This window comes from Propithecus coquereli, unplaced genomic scaffold (genome assembly GCF_000956105.1).
Source record: "Propithecus coquereli isolate 6110/MARCELLA unplaced genomic scaffold, Pcoq_1.0 Scaffold99, whole genome shotgun sequence".
Taxonomy (NCBI): Eukaryota; Metazoa; Chordata; class Mammalia; order Primates; family Indriidae; genus Propithecus; species Propithecus coquereli.
In genome coordinates, this window is record NW_012156284.1 from 237,438 (window position 1) to 259,432 (window position 21,995).

General features: G+C 41.7%; 1 pseudogene; it reads left to right on the plus strand.

Annotated features, from left to right (window-relative positions):
* Positions 1-143: 143 nt before the first annotated feature.
* Positions 144-19,859, plus strand: LOC105827217 (annotated as a pseudogene).
* Positions 19,860-21,995: the final 2,136 nt, after the last annotated feature.

The window sequence follows — 21,995 nt, forward strand, 5'->3', positions numbered from 1 at the left end:
TTTTTTTTTTTTTTGAGTACAATCTTCATGAAGGGATTGTCATCCATGGAGGCATTGTGTCCTGGAGCTTTAGGAGGGAGGCTCCCAAATTGTGTCCTGGAGCTTTAGGAGGGAGGCTCCCAAATGGGCTGATTTCTGCTGGAGGTTTATCCTCTGAAGGCTTCTGAATAGACTCCTTTTCCACATCTGATTGCTCTTTCTTCAGATTGCCCAGGCTGCTGGACTTTTGCAGACTTGAAGTCAAAACACTATCACATAGCCAGGTTTCCACAGCAGCACCAAGGATTATTTTTCCATCATTCTCTTCAAATGAAGTCTGTGGTCTGGAACTAGAACAATACTTCTGCTCTGGGCCTGCTGGATGTGGTGCAGGCACTGGAGCACAACCATAGCCTGAAGGCCATGCCTCTGCCACTCAATGACGTGGCCCAGGCGCAGCCCAGTCACCCGGAACTGACAGCAAGTGCAGTCCATCAGATCCAAGCCTGTCTCTTGAGGAACAACCGCGCAGACCCTGCCTCTTCTGACCGCCTGTCCCACCTTCATCCACTGAGTCTGGTTTCAAACCCCTCTGAGCAGGAAGTGAACAAACTATGTCAGTTGGTGCAAAAGCACGTGGAGCTGCTGGGCTGTGGGGCTGGGCCCCAGGGTGAAGGCACTGTGCACCAGGTGGAGGATGCCATCCAAAATGCCAACTTCTCTTTCAGTATTCTCCCCATTCTATATGAGGCTGGGAGCTCCCCAAGCCATCACTGGCAGCTTCGGCAGAAGCCGAAGGGTCTCCTGAGGCAGGACTTCACTCAGGCCACACTGAACACAACAAGGAGCCTCTGCCCACAGATACTGCAGGGATCTGGCTGGAGGGAGCAGCTAGAGGGAGTCCTGGTGGGCTCAAGGGGCTTCCCAGAGCTCCTGTCGGGAACAGCTCCTGCAAAATGCCTTCACTAGGCTCAGGGATATGCAGCTGTCAGTCACAGCGACCTTGGCAGAGAGCACTGTGGCTCAGGCTCTGGCAGGTCTGAGTGCAGCCCGGGACCAGCTGGTGGAGAGTCTGGCTCAGCAGGCAACAGTGGTGATGCACTCTGCCCTACCCACACGGGATGGAGGTGAGCCCAGCTCCCTCAGGCCTGGGGAATTGGAAGGTCTCTTCTTCCCGGAGAAGAAGGAAGAGAAAGAAGAGGAGGAACAGAAGGAGGAGAAGGATGACAGTCCTCGGAAATGGCCTGAACCCAGCCACGGTCTTTGACCGCCTCATCCATTCACAGTGCTGCTGAGGAACCCCAGCCCGAGCTGGTGGCTCTAGGGGAAGATAAGGAGCCGCAGGCAGGGCCGTCCTCACGCAGTTCTTCGAGCCCTGCTGCCCGCGGGCCCCCAGCCGGCCCGCTGCCTCCTCGCATGGACCTGCCACCCACGGGACAGCCACTGCGCCATCCTACCAGGGCCTGATTGTGGCTGCGCCGCCAGTACCACCACCGCCCGCCGCCTGGGGGCCTGCAGGTGCTCCCAGCCTTGACGCAAGAAGGGAATGTGCTCAGTGCCCGCGTGGAGGAGAGCAGCGTGGAGGAATTCTTCTCCAAAAGGCTGATCTAGCAGGATTGCCTCTGGGCCCCCGAGGTAGACCCGGCCACTGAGGGGGGTGCCACTCCTGTGCCCCGTACATTGTGAAAGAAGATGGGCACCCTCTTTGCCTTCAAGAAACCTCGGTCCACACTGGGTCCATGGCCTGATCTAGAGACCAGCCTGTGGCAGCTCCCCGCACCCGGAAAACCACACTTGGCAACCTACTGCGGCCACCGACCCATCTCAGCCATGGTGAGGAATCTGGTGGGGCTGAGGGGGGCATCAGCAGCCCTGACTCTGCCCGCAGGAGCCGGCCTCACTACACAAGGAATAGCAAGGCCTATTGGATGATCCTACTACTTGCAGAGGAGGAGGAGGCAACACTGGGTGCCAGACCCGACAAGCGGTGGCCCCTGGAACGGGGAGAGACAGAGCTGGCTCCATCTTTTGAACAGCGGGTACAGGTGATGCTGCAGAGGATAGGAGTGAGCTGAGGCAGCGGGGGTGTTGAGCATTTTTTCATATGTTTGTTGGCCATTAGCCTATCTTCTTTAGAAAAATTTCTGTTCATGTCCCTTGTCCACTTTTTAATGGGGTTGTTTGATTTTTTCTTGCTGATTTTCCTGAGTTCTATATAGATTCCAGTTATCAGCCCTTTTTCAGATGTGTAACATGCGAATATTTTCTCCCATTCTGTAGGTTGTCTGTTTGCTTTTGTGATAGTTTCCTTTGCTATGCAGAAGCTTTTTAATTTGATTAGGTTCCATTTATTTATTTTTGTTGTTGTTATGATTGCCTTTGGGGTCTTCTTCATAAATTATTTGCCATTTGAATTCAAACACAGCAGCTGGGATTTTGAATCCAGAACTTTCTGATTCTAATACTTGAAATCATTCTTGATTCTTGTTTTTTTATACCTCATAGCCAGTCAGCAAACCCTGTGAGTTCTACCTTCAAAATATATCCAGAATCTGAACACTTCTCACCACCCTCATTGATACCACTGTGGGCCAAGCTGCTATCTTCTCTGGCTCACTTTATTGCAGTAGCCTCCTGACTGGACTCTCTGCTTCCATTCTTCCCCTACACCCCCTTCAGTCTAGTTTTAGTACAGCAGGAAGAGTGAATCTTTCAAAACATGTCATGGTTCTTCTATCATTGAAACATTGCACTGGCTCCTCATTTCATTCAGAATAAACGTCAAAGTCTTCACAAGGGCCTAGAAAGCCCTCCATGCTCTTGTCCCTTGTTGCCTATCTGACTTCGTCTGCTACAACTTTCCTCCTCACTCCTTCCACTTCAGTCTCTTTCATCAGGTATCTACTAGGTCTATTCCTTCTATCTGTCATATTTTTACTCAAATGTCACCTTCTCAGAAAAGCCTTTCATGGCCATGCTGTTAAAAACAATTATCATCTTCCCCTCTCCCACATTTCTAATTTTTCTTCCTGGCATTATTCTTCCCAGTAGCACTTTTTATGAACTAACATACTACTAAAGTGACTTATTTACTACAGTTATCATCTGCTCACAAATAAACTCTCATGAGGGCCAGGTTCTAGGAATCTTTGCTTTTATCATCACTCTATTCCCAGTGTCTATCACAATGCCTGACATTTAGTAGGTGCTCAAAAATATTTGTTGAATCATAATGAATGAATGAATGAATTATTTTTATTACTCCTTTATGCCTCAGCAAAAATTTGAATAGAATAGAATAGAAGGTGGGAATGAGAATAATAACAGTTAACATTCATTGATCATGTACCACTAGGTGCTGGCTACCATTCTAAGAGTTTATTATGCTCTATCTCATTTAATCCCCCTAAAACTCTATAAAAGAGATGTTCTTATTATTTCCATTTTGAAAATGAAAAAATTGAGACATAGACATTTTGAATGATTTTCTCAATATCACGCAACCAGTTAAAAGTGGCTCTGGTTTACTAACCCAGGCAATAGACTTTAGGGCCCAAGCTCTTTACTTCTATGCCCTCATATGATCTCAAGAAGTGGAAATCAAGGGTAATGACAACTCCTGGGTTTTTGCCTTGAGCAGTTGGAGAGATATTGATGCCATTTATTGAGGTGGACAAGAGTGGGAGATGAACAATTTGGAGGAATTAAAACTCAAGTGTTTAGTTTTGGCCATGCAGGATTTAAGATGCTTATGAGACATCCAAAGGAAGACTATGCAATTAACTATGCAAGTCTGCAGCTCAGAGCAGAACTGTAGACTAGAAATACCAGTTTGGAAGCCATGAACATAAAGTTGGTATTTAAAGCCATGGGAATGGATGTGATCATGACCTGTTGTGTGTCTGCAGTATGCACAGATGTGCTGTAGCAAAGGCTGACTGGGGAAAGAAAGAATACATCCCAAATATATGAATAAAGCTACCCTTTGAGACAAACATAGGCTCAGCCTGCAGATGATACTCTGGTTACCTCCATGCTGAGTTGGATATAGATCCTCTTTCTGGCAACATTGGAGAGCACCTCCCCTTCTTTCTAGCTCTCTTTTAGGAACGTTAGTTTGAATTATCTGCATATTTCTTTAAAAAGCCCAAGAGAAGCCATTGATATTCAAGAATGCCAATTTTAGGGAATTTCTCCAAATTTTCAAAGCTTTATCTCCATTTCATACCAGAGCACCAGTAAGCTACAGACCTGGTCTCTATCACTGTGTTCCCAGTGGAACTCCCTTCACAAAACTGTTTCTTAACATTATGCATTTGAATTTTCCTGAGGGCCCACATAATAGACACCATATGTGGAATATCAGTGCATTTCTTAGGTAAAACTTCTTTTAGGTATACCATCCATTATGTTGTACAAGTTCCCTTAAGCAAAGACCTGGACAACAATTTTTTCTTACAGTTCTGAAATAAGAAACAGACTGTCTGTCTCGATAGACTAGTCTACTTGCTTTTGTGAGCTGCCCAAGATCCTCTAGGCCATCTGTATATTGTTGCCTTGTCTTTCAGGAACTTCAGAGTCAAATAGTTGCTCATTTTTAACAGTTTCTCTTCATCAGGGTCAAGAATCACAAACTGGGGGAAAAATGTTACCTATAGATGAGTTGTGTTCAGCTAACCTTGTGTTTCAAAATAATTAGTTATGTGCCTCATAACATTTCAAAGATAGACTGCATATATGACAGTGGTTTCACAAGGTTATAATACCATATTTTTACTGTACTTTTTCTGTGTTTAGATACAAAAATACTTAGATATGTTTAAATACACAAATACTTACCATGTGTTACAATTGTCTACAGTATTCAGTACAGTAACATGCCATACAGGTTTCTAGCCTAGGAACAATAGGCTGTACCATACAGCCTAGGTGTGTGGCAGGCTATGAAATGGGCAGGTTTATTTGATCAGGTCTGCCTACTCTGATTCCTTTTGGTCACTTGCTTTTTGTAATGTTTCCCCCTTTTTCCATGAAGCTGGAGGCTGTGGTAGGTGAAGGCCATGCTGCTGAATGCTGAGCTTAACCTTCACTGGCTACTTTATAGATAACATTCATAAGTCAAAATGACTATGGTTGCTTCAGTTCTTTTTCAGGAATTGGGTCAGCTTCTGTCCAGTTCAAACCAGTTGAGACCACCAACTCTTCATTTGGGCCTGTGCAAATGCCAGAGAAGTGGCCTTTTGACATCAGTGGGCCAAAAACTCTACCCACAGATCATGCTAATGCCACTATTTTCTGTACATATGTCCTATGAAATACCATGAACCCCAACTACACTTGCGTAGAATAAGCCTGTTACTTCATTTTTCCCCACTGCCAATCACAGTTCCCCACACCTTAGACCACCCCACTTCCCTAACCCTAAATATCCCTAAGCCTTATCTTTGGGGAGGTGGATTTGAGAGCTGTTCTCCCACCTCCTCATTCAGCAACCTTGAGAATAAATCTTTTCTCTTTTGCAAAATTGGTGTCACAATGATTGATTTACTGCAAACAAGGAGAATGGACCTGGACCAGGCTGATAATAGTCATACCATCTAGATTTGTGTAAGTACACTCTATGATGTTCACACAATGACAAAATCACCTAACAACACATTTCTCAGAACATGACCATATTGTTAGGCAACTCTAGGACATATCCCCATTGTTAAGCAATTCTTCAGTTCCACAGGCCCTACCTATCCCAATTGTCTTAAATCTGGTCTGATCCGTACATTTATCTTACCTGCCTGACCCCTCTAGCCATCTGAGTTTGAAACCTCTGACTCAGCTCTTTCCATATAATCATTTTTCTTCCCCTTAACTCCTTTTTACTTGGCCCTTTTATTAATAATTTCTACTCTTGTTTAAATATCTAGCACCTCTTACACTTTCCTGGATTAAACTTAAGCCCATTATCCAAAGTGGGGCACCACAAGAGCAGAAGAATAGGATCCATTTGTACTCACCATCAAATTGGTATTAACTAATCAACACATAAATGCACATATAAGAATAACATCTATTGGATGTCGGGGAGGGGGGAGGGAGACGGGAGGAGGGGGGAAGAGGGAGGAGGGGATGGGTATTTGTATACACAAGGAGTGCAATGCGCACTACCCGAAGGATGGACATATTTGAAACATGGACTTGGGGGGGGGAACCAAGGGCAACACATGTAACCTAAACACCTGTACCCCCATAATATGCTGAAATAAAAGAAAAAAAAAAGAAAAAAAAACAATTGTGGTTTTATTGTGTTGGTGCTAAAATATTGTATTTAGGCTGCCTAAAATCCTTCTGGAGAAGTAGATGAGGTATAAAGATATAAAAAAATCGATTGTCTCTCTACACACACTGGTATTCCCAAGGCTAATTATTTAAGAATGTCTGCTTCTATCATTACAAAATGACATTGTGTCGGAATTCACATCAAGGCTCAGCCAGTAAGCATACTCAGAGCTCGCAGAGTTAAGGTCATTCAGAGATAGAATGGAAATGTTGGAGCCTACTTCCTCAGGAGGATGACATGAAGGTGGGGTGGGTAGTTTAGAGTGAAGGGCATTCTCTTAAGGATCCTATTATGTGGTTTGAGGGTGTTGATGAAGATTTAATGGCTTGAGTAAGACCCTGTGCTTTCTGTAAAGTGGTCAATTGATGAAAATATTAACAGGTCCTATGTCATGGTGGGCCACCTTACTTTGTTCCCTTGGATCTTTCTGTAACTGTTCTCGATGCTAAACTGTATATCCCATCTGTCCCTCTTTTCCTCTATGGATATTTTTCTACTTTGCCTTAAAGGGAAAAGAAAGAGAAGACTGCTATCAAATTAGGGAACTTTGTGAAGTGGGTAGTAAATAAATAGCCTCTGGATTAGGAGGCTAAAAGAAGGATTTAGAATAATTTGTGAGTCATTGATCTCTCTTCTTTCTAGTTACTAGGGATGAATGAGAGATTTATTTACAATGTGTACCCCACTCCCTTCACACACGCTTTTGAGGTGGCCAGGTCCAAACAGCTCAGTGTTCGTAGGGATGTTAGTGGTTATATGGTCCAACCTGTACATAATGTCTGAATATTTGGTAATTTCCATCCATCTTCTGTTTGAATGTCTCAAATGATAGAGAATTTGCTATCTCATGAGGCATGGATTCTATCATGGCACATCTCTAAATGTTGAGTGTTTCTTATGTCAAATTAAGATCTGTGTGATGTAGCAGAAAGAGCATGAGCTATGGTGCAAAGACATAACTGAAGTCAAAATTCAGTCTCCCTTCGCTTGACTCTTAGGAAGTCACTTTGTCTCTCTGAGCCTCTGTTCCACCAATTGTAAAAGAAGGATAATACCTTGTTTTTCAGATCTGACCCCACTTCATGAGGATTAAATGAGACCATGTATGAAAACTGCATATCCATTTTATGGCACATGAAAGGAGCTCAACAATGCTTGGTTAAAAATGTTTTAAATGTAGTTTTAGCTCTTCCATTGGGAGTCTAGAGATGAATCCCTTTGCCTCATGATGTCATGGCTAAAATAACTGAAAATGCCAACAATGTCCACCTGGAGCCATTGCCTGTCCATTTCTAAAGGTTTTCCTATACTGTGAGTTCAGACCCTTCTCTCTGATTGCCTTTCTCTGTACTTGTTTTACTTTGTCAGAGCAACCCTAAAAGTGTGAGGCCCCACCAGGGTCCTCATGCTTCATGCAGAAAAGCCTACTCATTAGCCAGTGTCCCTCAGTCCCACACCAGCCCTGGCCCTAGCTTATGAGACAACCCTTCTGCAGAGCCCCCACTGCCTTGTTGAAAAGATATTGAGTCATATTATGTCCTGATAGCAAAGAAGATGGCCTGGATTCTAAAGGGACAAACCACTTGCCAGCGTATCTTTAATTTTAATACTTCAATTATCCTCTAGTGCCTCTTTATGGTCGCCATCAGTTTCTGCTAATTTCTTGATTATTCTGCCCAGGCAGCAGTAGAAGCTAATCTTCTCCTGAGTTCCCAATTTTCATATTTCTTAACTGTGATTAGCCTTTATCAGACTCCAGATACTTCTCATCAGGATCCAGTTGTTAAATTGTGGACCTATTGGAAAATGTAGGGGCCATGGTCCTAAGCAGCCCAGGATATGGAGGCCCTGCGGAAATGAGCTACATTCATCAATGGAAACCTTTCTTATTTTGTGTGTGTCAGTCCTTAAAAAGGGCATAAGGCTGGTGGAAAACCTGAAACTAGGGGCTAGGCCACTTTCCTGTGTCTGTGGCTGGCTGGGTGACCTTAGGTAGCAACCTTCTCTTTCTATGCAAGTGAAGATAACACCTGCCTTACCTGCTGAAGATTTTCTGTGAAGGCAAAAATGAATTCATTGATGAAGAAATGCTTTGAAAATACAAGTAAAGGCTTGCATTATTACCAATAATCACCATTCTAGCACCAGATAAGCTGGCTGCGAGTGTGACTAGAATCTTTGCACACAAAAGTAAGCCACTGGCCATGAGGCTGGGGCCTCAGTGCTTCAGGTCGCCTGGATCTGCCCCATAATATTATGTGGGTCTGGGGTTCCAGACATGGACTCTTTGACAAGAGCTTTACCCTTCAGCCTTCTTCTCACCAGTGTGTTTGAGGTAATGACCTGGTATTTAATCTTTCTTGTAGCCCCAGATAATGCAGAGCCATTCCTACTGTGTCCAGAGCCTGAGCCTTGGACATCCTCTTCTGATTGCTAGGACCTCATTTTTCTGGCTGCTTCAATAGTGTAGACACCTTCTCTCTGCTTTCCTCATGTCTTGGCCCATGCTGCATCTAACACATCTCTCCAGCTTCATGATGGGGCTTATCTGGAGTAACCTGCACAGTTTCAGAGCTTTCACTTAACATCTGTATACCATGTAGTACTTTAGGTCCTACCAAATGTTTTCACTTATGATATTTCAAGTGTAAACCAACATCTAGTACTCTTCAGAAGTAACCAGAATGGTAAATTCTAGAAAAAGCTTTCAGTAATGAAAATGTCAAATTCCCCTTTCCTTTTGATAAGCTGAGTAGATCCCTTTAGAAGGTTCCCATAGGACCAACAGATGCCACGCTGAAGATTTTGCAAAGTAGAAGCACAATACTCCCAGAGATGTTTGTTACACTTACTTCAAATCAGACTGAAAAAAATGGGCTAGATTTTAATGACCGCCTCAGGGTCTCTGGATTTCAGAAGCTTGTCCAGTTGTTTATGATGGGGAGAGGGGATTATACCAGCAAATGGTCTACAGCATGCAGGTCTGTGCTGCACTTCTTCCTAAATCTTTGTTTTGATACCATCTGGACCTGGTTTTGCTGGAATTATGTTTTATTTGTCACAAATCTGGCTACTATAACATTTTTTGAGGTAAAAAAAGTACAAGATGATTTAAACCTTAGGGAAAAAATGGGCCACTGGCTCAGAGAATGGGTATGTGGAAGGCACTGTAGGGCCTAAGTGACTTTGAATCATACAATTTGGCCTTTAGTGCAGTGCCCATGGGTGGGGAGGCATCATCTTCCACATAGGTTCCCACTAAGACTGTGGTTTGTTTCCTAATCCAGAATCTGAGCTAGGGCATATTATGGACCTATGATGCCCATGTCCCAGTTGAGAAAGTTGAGACTTGTGTCACATTCCCACAGCAGCATCTTTAGCTTGAAGAGGTTGTAAGCCAGGCCTATAGTGGTGAGGCTTTCCCCTGAACCCAGAGATTCATAAGTCCCAGAGTTTTCAGACCTCCGGGTAACTTTGAGCATTCTTTGATGCTGAAAAGTAACGCATGCTATATATTCTACCCCAGAACTCATTATTTATGCAAAGTGCAATTCTTGGTACAGCAAAGGGAAGGAACATTATCATACAATGAGATTTTTCTGTGGCCCTTTCATGACTGGTAACATATAAAATTTCCCCCTTAAACCCAGATTCAAGCTCTAACTTAATTTACACATTATTGAAAACATTACAAAGCACAAATCAGTTCAATTTTTAAAGTTCCTCTATGATATTTTGAGAGCAGCCAAATTTCCCTGCTTGTCTGGACTCTTTCCCGCTGCCTGCCATAGCTCGTGGCAAGCTAAATAACTGTGGAGAAAAAGCAGGTTTTCAGCTGCGGCTCAGATTACTCTGTCACCCTTCCTGCGTGGCAGACAGGCCCCTGCTGACATGGAGAATGAAGACAAGAAAATTACTTCATTACAGTGTGTCCTGATCAATTACAAGCATCTAGGAGTTGGATCTGTCCATCTGCTGCTCTGGCCTGGCCCTGGACATAGCTCTGGGTTATGCAAACAAGGATTGTGTTGCCTTAGCCCCCAGGAATTAGCAAGCGAGAGGTTTTCAAATCCCCAAGTGGAGTTCTTCTGTCTGCAGTATGTTCCTGTTGAAATAAATGCATTCAAGCTGGACAGCCTTTAGAAACCATCTGCTTTACCCTATTATGTTCTAGAAGTTAGGAGAGGGCAAGTGGCTTGCTTTAAGGTCACAGTGTAAGTTAATAGCTGAGTCAAGTCTAGATCCCAAAGAACATGTCAGGTCTTGAACACAGGAGCCATAAGTGACAGCAGTGAGGTTTAGTTTTATCAGTAAATGTTTCCCTTCACTCTCTTCCAGAATCTAGGGTGGCAGTTCTCGTGGAGCTCACCTATTTGACGATGGCTGACAGCTCCTAGGATATCAGAGCCTGGCTTCCTGGGGAGTCCAGGATTATGCCAGTTGTCCCCAGGTCATTATTCATAACAGCAAGCACTTTCTAAGCACTTTGTTTATTTGCTCACTCAATTTTTGCAACCCTGCAAGGTAGGTTCTATTATGTTCATCAGGGCTTAGAGAGGTAAAGTAACTTATCAGAGGCCACACAGCTATTAGGTGGTAGAGCTGGGACAAGAACCAGGTGGTCTGGCTTCAGAGCCCACTTTTTTAACCATTATGCTATACATGTCCACCAACCCGTACCTGAAACCCTTGAAGCCAGGTGTGGTTCAGAGTTTTTAAACTTTCAAATGTTAAAAAGTTAATAGATTGTATATATCATATATTATATAAAATACTGGGGCAGCACCCCCTAATCAAACAAATGATGTTTTTGTAGTGATATGTAGGAATATTCACATTATATAGAGTGAATAAAGACTGTAAATACTATCCCTCTTCTACCCCAGTTCAAGTCAGTTTTTTTCTACAAAATGAGTTAAGGAAAAATGTCCCCTGCTCAGAGACTTTTGAATTTTGACAATGCACAGTGCACTGAGGACCTGTATTGCCATTGTCATAATAGATCTCATGTTGCTCCTCTTCCGTTCATCCCTACAATTGGCTACTCAAGTTGGGGGTCACCATCACTTCCCACCTGGGTGTTTCAACAGCCTCTACTTAGAAAGAAAGCTGACAGTGAAGAGGCTATCTTGAAGGTAGGAGAACAGCTAGCATCACAAGAGACTTTCTGACACTTGGCTATGTTGAGTCGGTCACTTATATCCAGATTTCCCCAGGTCCTGAGATTTTCCTTTACAGAAGCATTGTTTCTGTGTTCCAGAGTATCAGCTGCTATTGGATGAGAGGAGACTATCAACTTAGCCACCATCTGATTCAATTTGCTCTTCAGCCATTGCATCACCACGCACCTACTTCAAGTGAGATGGGTCTCCACCGAATGTGGCTGTAGGGTAAAAGAAGCTGGGTCACATGCATCTAGTTTGATGAGTCATCAAACACATCAAAACCCCAGGTTCTGAGCAAAGAAAACCTTTGCAGAATTTAGCATCTACCCTCTGAGAGCAGTGTACATCACTCTGAATTTAAGAGCATGGTGGTGTTTTCCTTGTTGCCACCATCTTTAGTCTTCCAAAGCTGAAAGTTTGATTTATCTTGCAAAAAGTGTGAATGATATGGATAAAAGTGATTGTTCACATGTGGACAGAACACAAATACTGTCCCTGATGGCTGCATGTAATTCTTACAACAGCCCAGAGATGGACATAGGCCTCAAGCCTGGCTGGACAACTTTGTGGTGTATTCGGAAATATTATATTATTCTTAGAATAAAAAAGTAAATTGTAACAGCTAAACTTCTATATTCTTCAGCATGTGCTTAGTGGTTTATGACTTAAATTATTTCCTAAGGAAGATCTATTAAGTTCAAGAAATTCAGTGTATAGTTGAATGGTTACATTTTTTAATGGTAAATGAAATTATGTGGATATTAAAAGATTACAAACAGATCTAAAAATATTGTTTCAGAGATGACAAAAAATCCATAGACAAATGAATAAAATCTAGTGCAAAAATGCTTCTATTCCACCCAAACCATAGTGAAAACTGATGAAAAGCTAAATACAAAGTGGACAACTACAAAAAATAAAGTATTCCTGAGCAAGCTACAAATGAAGAAAATGTAAGTCTATGGGAAAGAAATGTGGTTAGAAAGTTGACCCAGTTGAAGCATATGTAAAAGTATTGCAACATTTAAAGAATTTTTATATATTCAGAAATAGAGTGTAGTTTTTTTAAATTTTTTTTGTGTTTTGGTTTACTGAATATTTTGTTTTATTTTTTTTTTAATTCCGGATATTATGGGGGTACAAACATTTTGATACATGAAATGCATTTGCCTCGCTCAAGCCAGGGCCACAAGCATATCCTTCTCCCATACAATGTGCCCCGTCTCCATTAGCTGTGGGTTTACCCCCCAATCCAATCTACCCTCCATCCCCCACCCCCCCCACCTGACTGGCACCCAGTGAGTACTACTACCATGTGAACACCTTAGTGTTGATGTTAGAGTGTAGTTTAAATAAATGAAGTTTGTTATATATCAATTACAGCCCAATTATAACAAGTGAAAAGAAAATGATAGACATGATCATCCAAAGAGGCTCTCCCTGTGGGCCACATGAAGAGAAACAGTGAGCACGTGAGACTCTAACCTCCAATGGATCCCAAGAGATCTCCACATATAATCCACATACCACTTACCACTTACCAATAGCATCATCTGCAACCCATAGTATTTGAGCTCTCTGGAAATTTTTCTGAGGACATAGTAAGGCAAGGCTGAGATCACTATTTTTATAATGTTCATATCTTATGCCTTGCACATATTTGGCACTGAATAGTAGCCAAACTAGCCTCCACTGTTCTCTCCCCACCCTGGAAATCCTGAAGGCAATGGACTAATTTTCCAAGGTTATGAGGCCAGCCTATGCAGAGCTGAGACATATCTTTAATGTCTTCTCAAGTCCAAGCCTCATTACTATATCACCAGGCACCCCGCATTCTGCTTTTACTTTTGTCAACACTCTTTCACCTCTGTCATTTCAACTTTTAGCATAGAATTGCCTTTGTGAGGTATAAGACAGGCATTATTATTTCCATGCTACAGATTAGAAAATTGAGGTCTGGAGGGGTTAAGATACTTCCCCTAGATCCAACCAGTCAATCTTTAATGTAAATTCTAGGCTGAGGCTCTTTGCACTCTACCACATTGCTTTGATTTGCAGTTTGGACACATGTGCCTGATCTCCTAGGGTAGAGCAGGACATGACTGGCCAATGGATGCATGGGGTGGCTTCCAACCACAGTTTCTTAGGACCATAAGCCTACCACAGTGCCCTCCTTGCATACCATAGGTGCTCAATAAATACTTTTATTTTCATTTTCTTTTTTCTTTGGAAGAGAGTTAAAAATGTTATAATGGACATTTTAATGATATTGATTCTACCAATCCATGAGCAAGGTAGGTTTTTCCATTTTTTACATCTTCTACAATTTCTTTTTTTAGTGTTTCGTAGTTCTCCCTGTATAAGTCTCTTACATCTTTCATTAAATATATTCCTAAATATTTAATTTTCTTTGAGGCTATTGTAAAAGGAATTGCGTTTTTGATTTGATCTTCTGCTTGACTGTTGTTGGCATATATGAATACCTAAAGTCATCTACAGAATTAATGCAATCCCTATCAAAATCCCATTATCATTCTTCACAGATCTGGAAAAAATAATTCTATGCTTTGTATGGAACCAGAAAAGACCTCGTATAGCCAAAGCAATCTTAAGTAAAAAGAACAAACTGGGAGGTATCAGTTTACCAGACTTTAAGCTGTACTACCAGGCTATAGTAACTAAAACAGCTTGGTACCGGCACAAGAATAGAGACATTGACCTCTGGAACAGGACTGAGAATCCAGAGATGAAACCATCTGCATATGGTAATCTAATCTTTGACAAAGCTGACAAAAACATACACTGGGGAAAAGAATCTCTTTTCAATAAATGGTGCTGGGAAAACTGGAAAGCTACATGCAGAAGACTGAAACTAGACCCCCACCTCTCACCTCTCTCAAAAATCAATTCAGGATGGATAACAGACTTAAACCTAAGGCATGAAACCTTAAGAATTCTAAAAGAAGATGTTGGGAAGACCCTTTCAGACATCGGCCTAGGCAAGGAATTCTTGAAGAAAAACCCCAAAGCAATTGCCGCAGCAACAAAAATAAATAAGTGGGATCTAATCAAATTAAAAAGCTTCTGCACTGCCAAGGAAACTATCATTAGAGTGAATAGACCGCCCACAGAATGGGAAAAAATATTTGCTCTCTACACATCTGATAAAGGGCTGATAACCAGAATCTATCTAGAACTCAAAAAAATCAACAAGAAAAAATCAAACAACCCCATCAACAAATGGGCAAGCGAAATGAACAGAAACTTTTCAAAAGAAGACAGAATAATGGCCAGCAAACATATAAAAAAATGCTCAACATCTCTAATCATTAGAGAAATGCAAATCAAAACCACAATGAGGTATCACCTAACCCCAGTGAGATTGGCCTCTATCAAAAAAACACAAAACAACAAATGATGGCGAGGATGTGGAGAGACAGGAACACTTCTACACTGCTGGTGGGACTGCAAATTAGTGCAACCTCTGTGGAAAAGAATTTGGAGATACCTCAGAGAGCTAAAAATAGAAATACCATTCGATCCAGCAATAGCACTAGTAGGCATCTACCCAAAAGAGCACAAAACATTCTACGATAAAGACATCTGCACCCGAATGTTTATGGCAGCACAATTCGCTATTGCAAGAATGTGGAAACAACCCAAGTGCCCGTCAATCCATGAGTGGATTATCAAAATTTGGTATATGTTTACAATGGAATATTAATCATAAGAAACGACAGTGATCTAGCACCTCTTATATTTTCCTGGATTAAACTTAAGCCCATTATCCAAAGTGGGGCATCACAAGAGCAGAAGAATGGGATCCATTTGTACTCACCATCAAATTGGTACTAACTGATCAACACTAGGTTGATCACATGGCAGAAATACTCTCTAGGGATGAGGGGGATGGGGGGGCAAATTTACAACTAAAGGACACGGGGAGCACTAAAGGGAGGGAAGGCCATGCCTTTAACCTGCATTTGGGTGAGGCAAAGACATAAAGTGTAACTATAATGTTTGTACCCTCACAAAACCCTGAAATAATAAAATAAAATAAAACACACACACACACACACACACACACACACACACAAAAATGTTATAATGCTTGCTCATCAAAGCCATGCATCTTTTACTTTATAAAATAACAAACCATCCTGATAGGGTTACATCTTTCTTGCCTTTAGGATTAATCATGTAACCAGAACATTTTTAAAAGTAATTTTCCCTGATCATTTCACAGTAGTGTCAGCCCTTCAAAATGTCTTCATTGTCTCCTCAAGCTGACACCTCCAAATTTACCACTCATACCATTCAGCTGTCATTTGCTTTTGACAAAATGACTACAAAATAAAATAAAAATAAAAAAGTTCGTTACATATTTTGATTGAAAGCTAAAGAAATGAAATCCTTTTGTATTAGGATTCTCCAGAGCAACAGAGCCAATAGGATATATTTAGATATATAGAAAGAGATTTATTATGAGGGATTGGCTCATGTAATTATGAAGGCTGAGAAGTACCACGATCTGGTGTCTGTAAGCTGGAGGCCCAGTAAACCACAATATAGTTCTAGTACAAGCCAGAAGACCTGAGAACCAGGAGAGTTGATGGTGTAAATCCTATTCCAAGTCTAAAGACCTGAGAATGAAGAGGAGTGCAAATCCCAGTCTGAGTCCAAGGGCCTGAAAACTGGAGGGTTGATGGTGTAAGACTTGGTGTAAGTCCAAAGGCTGGAGAATAAAGAGCACCAAAGTCCAAGGGCAGGAGAAGATGCATGTCCCTGCTCTGGCAGAAAGAGTGAATCTGCCCCCCCGCCTGCCTTTTTGTTCTATCCAGGCTCTCAAAGGATTGGATGACGCCCACCCACAATGGTGAGGACAATCTTACTCTTGGCTCTACCAATTCAAATGCTAATATCTTTCAAAAACACCTTCATCAACACACCTAAAAATAATGTTTAAATAGCTATCTGGGCATCTCTTAGAAAGTCAAGTTGACACATACACATTAACCATCTCATTTGCTTGTGCTTTTGGTGTCATATCTAAGAAATTGTTGGGGCAAAATGGTATGTGGATTAATAAAATGTGGTATATGTATACCATGGAGTACTATTCAGCTATAAGAAACAATGGTGATATAGCACCTGTTTTATTATCCTGGATAGAGCTTGAACCCATTCTACTAAGTGAAGTGTCCCAAGAACGGAAAAATAAGCATCACATGCTCACCAGCAAATTGGTTTTAACTGATCAACACCTAAGTGCACATATAGAAATAACAGTCATTGGCCGTTGGGCAGATGGGAAGGGGGAGGGGGGGATGGGTATATACATACATAATGAGTGTGATGCTCACCATCTGAGGGATGGACATGCTTGAGGCTCTGACTGGGGCAGGGGGCAAGGGCAATGTTACCTAAACATTTGTACCCCATAATATGCAGAAATAAAAAAAGGGGGGAAATGGTATGTGAGTTTTAAATTGCTATAGATAGTGCCAAATTACGCTCTAGAAAGATGGAATCTGTTTACACTCTCACCAACAGTATAAAAGAAGCCTCTTCCTCCCTCTACTTCACTAGCATGAGGTATAATCTAGGTTTGTGTTTTGCCAACCTGATAAGCAGAAAATGGTATTGCATTGCTTTGATGTAGATCCCTGTATTTATGAGTGAGACGGGGTGTATCTTCTTATGCCCACTTTAAGAGAACCATTCAGATTATTTCAAACTGTGGATGCTGAGTTGGATTGGGGTCAGATGATGCCCTTCAGAGGGGGCGCCAGGCAATGGTGGTCTTTGGATCATTACATTCCCCTGAGTATAATGAGCCCAAAGGCCTAAGCAAACTATTTCCCACCAAAGTTGGACTGAGCATATTACCATCCTGTCACAGCCCCACAGCATGTACCAGTTCTCCTGCCCCATCCCAAGTGGAAGGTGGGGAGGCAAAAGAAAGCATAAACGGTATTCAGCTAAGAGGCCAAAGAAATGGCCTTAATTCCCAGTGTTGCCAGTTCCTTACCATGGGACTGTGGGCAAGTCACCCACACTTTCCTAAGCAACTCATCAATTTCTTTTTTGGTGGGGGCAAGAAGGGATTAGGACTTCTAATTTTGAAGTCCCACTACAGTTAGGGTGGCCAGATAAAATACAGGACACCAGTTAAGTTTGAATTTCAAATAAACAGTGAATAATATTTTAGTACGCTCCATGCAACATGCTAAGTTATTTTTACCAAATTTGGCAAACAGAGCTACAGTGCCAATTACATATATACTTTTCCCATCCTCATATCAGTCTCTCTGAGCCTCAGTCTCCTTCACTAGAATATGGGACTAACAACATTAGCTCTGAAAGCCTCATGGGGCTGTCATGGAGATCAAATGGAAGAATGCATATTCCATCATTGAGCAAATTACAAAATGCTTTTCAAATATTAGATGGCAGTTATCAGTATTTACATATAATATATATAGAACTGGCATCATAGAGGGGCTCTCCAAATGAGAACTCCTCTTCTTCTCTTTGCCTCCACCAAAAAATACGTCGAGAGGTAGTCGGGAAAATGTGGATTATATCTCAGGGACTGTGGTGCCATAGAATGAGTCACCATTATCCTCTCCAACACAAACAACAATGTTTCATATTTTGTACTAAATAAGCACTTGGGTTTAAATATAACTCTTTCTGTTAAATCGATATTTTTAAAAAATGTCTGCATGGGGTAATTATTTTCCCTAAAGAGTGCCAGGAATACATTGCAGCCTCCTTCCTGCTTAACAGTGTGTAGTAATAAAAGGTCTATCACCCTCAGAATGCTTATTACGGTGACAAATCACTAGGAGAAGGGGGAAATGATTTAGTACCTGTTCAATTCCGTTTATTCAGATCCTGCACATTCCAAATCTGAGGCATGCAGCCCTGTTTGGAGGGCCAATGGGAGGCAATGGTTTGGGGAAATGGTACTGGGCCAGTTTTCCACCTGGATATCATTTCCAAATTGTAGCCAAGCAATTAAATTTTTTATTACTAAAGTTCGATCGTCTCTCTCCTGCCATTATCTCTCCCCAAATAGCAATTCTCTTGTCTTCCCATGGAAGTGAGCCCTGCTATAACTTTAAGAGCATGAAAGCGAACGTGGGGAGGAGGTCAGTGTGCAGGGCACCCAGCAGGTTTGATGTGTCAGTGGATAAATGATGGGATCACATCTGGAACAGTTTGGTGAATAAATAAAATGTGAAACATCATATATCACTGCCCACCTTCCAATCTGTAAGGGAAAGAGCAAATAAATTCTCTAATGACCTTGTAAAGCACATAAAAGATATTGAATAAACTCTAGAAATTCTGTGGCTAAAAGTGTCCATATTAAATAACGAATTTCAGAGTGGGAAAATGCTTGAAATATAGGATGAGTCTTTCTCATAAAGTGCTGTTTTATTTTATGTGTTATTTAGTAGCCCACACTTATATAGCTCTGAATAATGTAATTTATATTTTAACTCAGTGTTACAGAAACACTTTTCCTTCAGATATGCTCCCAGAGGAGTTTTATATTTACACCTAGGGAAGGTTGTTCTCGATTTTTATAGCTTCACCTGCCACAAGATTCTGCCATCTCCAGCCATCATTAATTTATGCATATTTCCGGTGCCATTAACTTTAGGAAATCTTGGGGACAACACAGGTACAGGAAATTCCATCTGCCAAATATTAATCAGAATTGAGGTGCAGCTGAAGGCTCCTCAGGACAGGTTTGGGAGGAGGAGGAGAACGGAAGTGACAGGTCTTGGCTCTTTCAAGGATCCATCACACATACTATTTACTTAAAGTGTCATCTATATGCATTTCATATTTAGCAGCAATTGGTGAGCAGCCACGGGATGCCTGGATTCTTGTCTCAGTTCTGCCCCTAACTTTCTCTGTGACTCTGTGAGCACTGTTTACCATGGAGCAGGAAGTCTTAACCTGCATTGTGACCTGGCCCCTATCGTGGTCTGGCGAAGCCTACAGACCCATATCAGACAACAGTCTTTTTACAAACAAATGTGTGATACATTAACATATGTACTTCTTTATCAGGAGTTATGAACAACTACTGTAATTTCTGAGTAGTGAGTATAAATGACATTTTGAGATGTGTTCAACAACTCTAATGTAATTTGCAAATATGTCTAATTGGTCTTGATAACATGTTTAAAGTATTGCTAATACTGCTGTGGTTTATTATCTACATTCATTAATTGGGGGAAATTTTAAATCTATTTAGAAGTTGGTTAAATTAACAACTTTTTTTTTCCAATCCAGGTTCACAGTTTGCAGGTCAACAACCTCTACTAGAAAAGGACCTGGGCCAGGTGGCAAGAGTCTAGGCTGCTAATTCACCTCCTCTCCCCACCTCTCTCTCTCTTGCTCGCTTGCTCTTTCTTTCTCCCTCTCTCTCTCTAGCTAGAACGGGCACTCTGACATTTCCCTTCACTATCTTAACTTCATGATAAAATGCCAAAGCTAATTTTATTTCGATTAAAGGCATCACAAAAAATTATTTTTATGGGGAAAAAGTACAAAATGTAGGGTAGCAGTCTCACTTTTTAATTTCTTGCAACACTGGAAGCAGACGGTGAAATTGAGCTTCCTCATGGCTTCCTTTCTCAGGTAAAACATGGAAATAACAATCAAATGGGACAAGTGGTGATTTGATTCATGAAATTGTTATTGAAGACATCACAAAAGATTTAGTAATTATTTTAAAATTTAAAAATATGCCCTCTAAGATCATGATAGTTAACATGCTGCCTCATTTCCAGATCCTGGCATCAGGGATACTCATTTGTTTCTTTTTAAAGCATAAAAATAAAAGAAAATGCAAATACCAAATGAGAAACTTTGGATTCAGCTAATGCAATCCCTACCTAAGAAGAGGAACCAAGGAAGACCAGAAACCTAAATGGAATGTGTTTCTTTTGTTTTAATGTTTTGTTGGCTTTTAAAAGTTTCAGAAGTGCTCCCTTCCATTGTCTAGTAATTCTAATTACCAGAGTTCTATGGCTAGCATGGCTTCGGGAGCCTTGGTTCACATCTTATAGGTCCTCCTTCATCTCCTCAGCTCAAGAGAAAGACCCCTCTGGGGTCTTAGCATGACTGTCACCACCACCATTGGACCATTACTGAACCATAAGCTGTGGTTTCTCTCATCCCCAGGGCCAGGTCCATGCTGTCTAAGTCCTTCTTTCTCCTAGTACTCCTAGTAGCATTTGAGTTTCCTGTTTGGAGGAAAATGGCATCTTCTGGGGCTTTGGGGTTGTCTTAACAAGAGAAGCAGGTTTCGTGCACACTCACATTTTTCACAGCAACAGGGGGAATTGATAGAAATATGACCAATCAAATCAAGTCTCTTCATTCTTTTAAAACATATGGTTGGGGAAGAAGAAAGATTCTGTTCATGAGAACCATTCCTGTTATATTCTATTACAGTAGAAACACTGTTTTGGTCAGGAGCCTGTTTCTAAAACATTCCCAGGACTTTACATTTTGAAAACAAAAAAGCAAAAAGGAAAGTTTCCTGTTATATTCTGCCAAAGCAAACACACGGCCAGTTCCCCAGAAACTAGAAATCACAGGAACATGCAGACGGTCTCAAGAGGATCATCACAGGCCCTAAATGGAAAACAATTGTTCATGCAGAATGTGAGAATATGAAAAGCAAATGTGGTACCTTCCCCCAATGCCTGCTGACCTTGATTGGGATGATTTATTAAAGCATAAGCCAGAGAAGGACAAAATTGCCTTTAGGGACTAGCGAATTTCATGTTTTAGTTGCTGGTAAATCAGTCAGTCCCAGATAAATATACTCATCGGGTGCTATGAAGGTTTCATTTGTGGAGGAATAAACACTAGTCCTTTAAAATATTTGGTAGACTTTTGTGCCAAGTCTCCACTGTTGCTCTCTGTATCTGGGCATCTGAGATGTCTGAGATAGTCTCCATGATGTGGGGCCCCTTTGAAATGACTTTGAGAAAGTCTTGCTTGAAAGGACATGCTCAAGAGGCTGTCATCTGTGAAGGGGTCATTTCGGAAAGGCATCCCTTTTCTACCATGTCTAGCAATTGGGCTATTCAGCTAATCCACATGCCCCACCACCCTATATCCAACTGTATAGTCTCTGGTTAGAGTCTTCATTGGAAAATTTTGCTTGGCCGATGGAGAAGGCATGGCTGCAGGACTGCCGCCATCACCCTGTTGATGGGAGCCATTGCCATTCTTATGACAGGCTCTTCATAATTCATCATCTACTTTTCTCACCTCAAAAGCCATGTTCTTCTTTATCTGTCCTGAACCAATAAGATATCCCTCACTGGGACAGACCGATGGCCTTCCCAGCCCCTGTTTTCTGACATGAGTATTGGGTGGGTCTAGGGTTGCTAGACTATTGTGTAGATTGTTTACTATACTGCCCTAGGGGATGCCCTTCACTTAGTAGACAGAAAATATTTGTGTATTTCTTAGAG